The 5,702-nt window shown below is 38.6% G+C and overlaps 1 protein-coding gene across 3 annotated transcripts in view; it reads left to right on the top strand.

Annotated features, from left to right (window-relative positions):
* Positions 1-5,702, top strand: part of Sugct (succinyl-CoA:glutarate-CoA transferase) — a 668,162-nt gene that overhangs the window by 611,820 nt on the left and 50,640 nt on the right. The gene's annotated exons all lie outside the window — the stretch shown is intronic.

Genomic DNA, 5,702 nt, shown 5'->3' with positions numbered 1-5,702 from the left:
ACTTACTTACTTACTTACTTACTTACTTACTTACTTACTTACTTACTGTGCCTGACTGAGGCATGCTAGTAAATATACAGCAAAGAAAAAATGTATTGCTTTTAATGACTCACAAGCCCAATACATAGACAGAAGGCTTAACTCATGGCTTTCATTCCTCTTGCACAACATATCCTTAGTTTAATTCAGTTCCCCAGAAATCTTCATGCAACTTTTATTTACTTAAGTGAGACTTACGGGTGTGTCCAAGGATAGAATGGGGCTGGCTGCATGTAACATACTATTTGGGCTGGGGCATGAAGCCAAAAAGTATTGTTTACTATTTATATGAGTCTTTACCAATTTCTGAATGCCAAAAAACATGAACTCACTGCTTCTGAATAGCTCATTCATCAAAACAGACATGAAAATTTTGTTCCTTGGGTTTGATGAGAAAGCGTTGTTTGCTGCTTCTCTGTCTGGAAAGCAAATATGTTGGAGGTCTTCTCATCAACCCAAGCTGACATTTCCTCAGCAGACAACAGCTGAAAGTTCGACAACTTGCTTCCATGCAGAGAGGCCCACATACACAGTTATGACTCTTCTTAAAGATTCTTTCAATGCTCATGTTCCTCTGAGCTATGGGAGAGAAACACTTGGGTATCATGCAGACAGATAGCCAGCCTAGTGAAGTGTTAACACCTTTACTGTCAGGGATGAATAGTTCTTCTGTTTAATTGACTTAATGGCGGTCATTTGTTCCATGTCTTCATAAAAAAAAATAGGCATATTCCTTTGTTTTTTTTTTAATATAAAAATTCTAGTGCATGTATTTGATGTACATATGAATGGTAGCGAAGGAGGGATGGCGAAGGCTGCCTGAATTGGAAGCTTAGATTTTAGAGAATTCATAAGGAAGAAATTGCTTTTGCTATCCAGAGTAGCCTATGTTCTATGAAACATTTTCTAAAAGAAGTGGGAAATGAAGACTGACCATCTGCAACTCCTCACCGTGAGTCTGATAAAACCCTGTAATGGCTGTTCAGGACCACGTGGAAATTTGTGACAACAAGCTTCTGTCAATACTGTTGGATTTATTTCATACAAATAAGATCTCACTGAACATAGTGGTTTTCACTTGGGTGTTTAGTGTTTGAGGATTTGGAAGTATATCTAGCCATGCTTCTTGGAAGACTCCCAAAGTAGCTTTTCATGATGTAAGCCCTATTCCAAGGAGCTTTCCGTTCTCTATGCTTTACATTTCCAAGGCTTCTTAAATGATAATTTACACGGACAAAAACCACCCAACCAACCAACCATGGTTTTAGACCAAGCCAGAGAAGAACTCCATTTAAATGCTTCTACAATAGTTTGATAACATACGTGTAACCATTTAAACAGCACATAAGTTGGTTTTAGCTATTATAGAATATATTCCAAAAGAAAATAGTTGTATATATGCTGTAATTTGGAGTGAACAAACAAGGCTGTTTGAAGCAGATAACAGGAGGTCTGCCTGGCTGCTCTGAGCTGGGAGGGATAGATGCTCCAGAGACTTCTAATCCATTTTGCATTCACTTCTAAAGCACCACAGTTGGTGGTCTCTTGCTTCAATTCTTTAGACCAATTTCATGAACTACAAAATGGAATTAGGAAGTGCATCCATTACCTACCTTTTAAGCTTGTGGGGTTTAAACTGGTCCATATATGTAAATCACTAAGCACAAGGGCCTGCACTTAAGATAAACCAAACAGTGAGGTAGTTGTGGTTGTCAAGACAGGAGCAGTTGAAGTAGAGTGTTCTTTTTTTTTTTTTTTTCTTTTCTTTTTTGTAATCCAGGATTTGCAGAGACTCATTGGAAACTTAAGAGACTAATTCTATGTACATTTTTTTTCAAAGATAAATGACATAGTTTGATGCCTCATGTTGTAGAATAAGAACATTTGAGGTGAAGCATCACATGATGGACCGTCAATGACGGGGCAGGTAGGGAGGAAAGATTAAGATTAGTAGGAAGGAGGGCTCCAAGGCAAATACAAGCAAATTACCCATGGCCTAGGCTGAACAATAAAAGATGGTCAGCCACCTGAGATGCAGATAAGAACTGTGACCATTGACAAGGGTCTAGGGTGGTAGCTGCATAACCAGACAGAAACTCAGAATCATACAAAGTTAACTCAAAGTAGTTTGAGTTACCATGCAAGTGTCATCTGGCCACGATCAATGGCATTAATCCATCTCCCATTCTTACTGTATTTGGCAACAAGAAAGGCACAAGAGACTTCATGGTTGATTCCAATTATGACAGCTGCTGCATTCCAAGGCTACTTTTCAGGACTGATCTATGAGACTGGCCTCTGGCCTCTGGCCTCTGGCTTCACCAGAAAATGGAGGGCCTCAGACACCCTGCAACAACAGAAATCTGGGCAGGAGAAGTAAGTGGGAACAGCCTTCTGGAAAATGGAGATGCTTTAGATCTTCAGTAACTGTCTTCAGCCAAGCCTGGATTATCTGAAGAGAAGTAGCCATATGCTTGGGCACTGTTTTCTCCCTTGCTGCCCAACTGGTATACATCCAACCATGCTCCCAGGGGGCATTGCTTCCATTCCCCAAGCCTTACTCTTCTGCAGCTTCAGAAAGCCCAGTTGGTTTAAATTCTTTGTCCTTCAATTGCTCAAGCCTAATACGGATGCCAGTCAGCTGTGGGTATGGATAAGGAGCCGGGGATGAAGAAGAACATTCCTCCAAGGGCCTTTTGATCTTTAAGAGGCTGGAGTGGCCCAGTTCCCTTCTTTTATGCAGAAATGTCTCTTGTGTGTGTCATTCCAACAGATTGTTTTCCTCTTCACGAATGCAATTGTCTCTTGGAGATTTTTTTTTTTATAAGAAACAGAATGTAGGCCACTTTTAAGTCAGGCAGAGAATGAAACAATGCAATGCTATCTTGCTCACCTCTCATTCTGGTTATTCTGGTTATTCTTATAGGTAGGTGCTCTTCTCAGTGGCATGGCGAAGTGCTCATAGGTAGTTCATGACCATTTCTGATTCTGATCTGAATGAATTTAAATCTTATCAAGTTGACCTTTAGAGTCAATTTGGCAATGTATGTTTGAAAACAGTGATTCTTAAAAACAAATTTTTGGGAGAATGTACCTGATTTTAATTCCAGTTATGTTGTACCTACAGACTAATCAACTGCATCAAAGCCTCTATCTGCTTTTTTATATACATTTTTTTTTTCTTTCAGGAATTATATATATATGTTATGCAGTCTCTCTTCCCTCCCCCCTCTCTAAAACACACACACAGAAACACTACATACCATAAATGATTAAATTTTTATCAATGAAACATTCAGTAACAATTTAGGGAAATACAACTCATAAAGTGGGATTGGACTCATTAAGTTCTTCCCCAGTTCTTCTTAGGCCACAGTGCTATCTCAAGCCCACTGCATCTAAATGCAAAAGTCCCCTCCACATATGGACTAACAGAATCTTGGTAGGTGAGGTCCTCACTAGGCAGTGATAGCTGTAGGATTTAACTCCAAATCCAGGAACTGAGTTGATGGGGCTACAAAATGAAAAGTGAAATAAGAGTTGCAAGAAGGTATTGGAAAGAAGTATGAAAAAAGGTAGGAGTCGACAAGGGAGCATTCATCTTCACTGTCTTGAAAGGAGAGGTGTGGAGGTTATAAACTGTGACCCAGTGTTTCATTTCCTGTTTTTAACATGTAGATGTTGGTGGAATTATGTGGTTGGAACTTCCTTCTTTTTTTTTTTTGTGGCTAGTTCAGGCAACTAACTTTCCTTAATTATTTATTATCTACCACCCCCAAACCTTATTTATGTGTACTTGGATTCTTTCAGCTTTGTATTAAGTGATATAATCACAAATGTGACTAAACTGGTTCTCTAAATAAGCAAAGATGGTGTTTCCACAGAAAGAGATGAGGAAATCAGTGTCTACAATATAATGGGTTGGCCTGAAGAGGAATACGGTAAGCAGGCACTACAGGGGTATGCAAACTGGATCACCATAGTGGAGTGGAGTCATGAAAATAGAAAGTTAAGCATCAAGTAGGTGAAAATAAAGGGACTGAGTACAAGCTAGTCACTCTCTGAGTTATTTAAAATACTACAGGGCAAAGTGCTGTTGCAAAATAATGAGGATTTGATTTTTAGAAGTGGACTTTGACGCTCTTGTGGTCTTCCAAAAGATAAAATTATGGATCAAGTATCTGGCAAAGTGCTGTCATGAGAATTTAGACAAAGGCCAAAGTTGTAAGTATGCCCTTCTTCAGACAATGAACATGTATCAGCTATCCGAGAGATTGAAATAGGAGTTCAAGGCCTTCTTGAGCTACAGAGTGAGTTCAGATCCATCCTGAGCAAGTTAATGAGCTCCCATTTCAAAATAAAAAGTAGGAAGAAGATAGTGAGTTAACTCAGTGCTTGAAGACTTGCCTACGATCATATGTGAGGCAGTCGGTTCAATTCTCATTACCAGAAGAATTTGTTTTAAGTAAAGAAAGGAAGAACAAGGATGAGAGAGTGGATGAAAATGAAATAAAATAAAAAGAAATGTAGATCATGGGATACCTGCTAAGATCCTATTTTCAAAGGTTAAAATGAGAAAAATAGAAGTAGCAGAAAAGCAGATCTCTGTGAATTTGAGGCCAGCCTGGTCTGCAGAGCTAGTTCCAGGATAGCCAAGGCTACACAGAGAAACCCTGTCTTGAAAAACTTAAAAGCAGAAGGAGGAGGAGAGGAAAAGAGAAGAAGGAACAGCAACAAAGAAAGAAAAAAAATGGTAAATAAATAAAAGGGCATTTCAGAATTGTATTCTAGGAACAGGAGTGAGCTCATTCTGGAGTTAGTCATCAGAGGAGGTGAGTATCACAGATGTAAGATCATAATCACTACAGATCTCATTCCTTTGAAAGACTTTTTGCAAATGTGTATTTCTTTTCTCACCTTTTTTTTTGTATCAGGGATACTGGAAATATGGAACTGCTGTGTCTAAGACAATAGTTTCAATGACACAAATACTAGATTTTTGTACTTGAATCAGTTGAATAGTTTATAAGTAAGCAAGGAAAAAAAGAGAGTGAGAAAGAGAGAGAGAGAGAATACAAGTAAGCCTATGGGGAAAAAGAAAGTTACAGTATAGAGTATCATAGCCAATAGCACATATGCAACCAAGATAGAAAGAAATGGTGCCTTTGTGAATGGAATATGGCAAACAAGTAGAGTCCTTAAAAGGCTTGAAGGGCCTGATAGCAATTTATCACTTGGAAGGGTACATACCGATGTATAGAATTCTGATCATTTTGGAAACGAAGAAGTTCTAAGAGGGGTATGAAGGAGGATGAAAGAGAAAATGAGGTCATGAAAGCAATGGCATGACATAGGATTGGGCCACCAGAAAGATTAACAGGAAGAGGAAACAAGAAAGGGAAAATGCAGATATGTTATTAGGTGAGGGCTTGTTCTGAGGTTCTTGAGAAATTAGAATCTTTTGGATTTTCCAGCACTGTATTTCTTTTATTGCAAGTACAATGCTTAAAATCAGACCTTGGTTGTAGTATTTCACATAACACACCACCAGAGTAGGATTCCTTCAGATTTTTCTAGAGCGTGTTATTTGTAAGCAGTATTTACTGCTATTGTATCATCATCATCATCATCATCATCATCATCATCATCATCATCATCATCAT

Source organism: Psammomys obesus, unplaced genomic scaffold, assembly GCF_907164565.1.
Source record: "Psammomys obesus unplaced genomic scaffold, mPsaObe1.curated_primary_1811, whole genome shotgun sequence".
NCBI classification, from domain to species: domain Eukaryota; kingdom Metazoa; phylum Chordata; class Mammalia; order Rodentia; family Muridae; genus Psammomys; species Psammomys obesus.
This window is presented reverse-complemented; position numbering and strand designations above follow the sequence as displayed.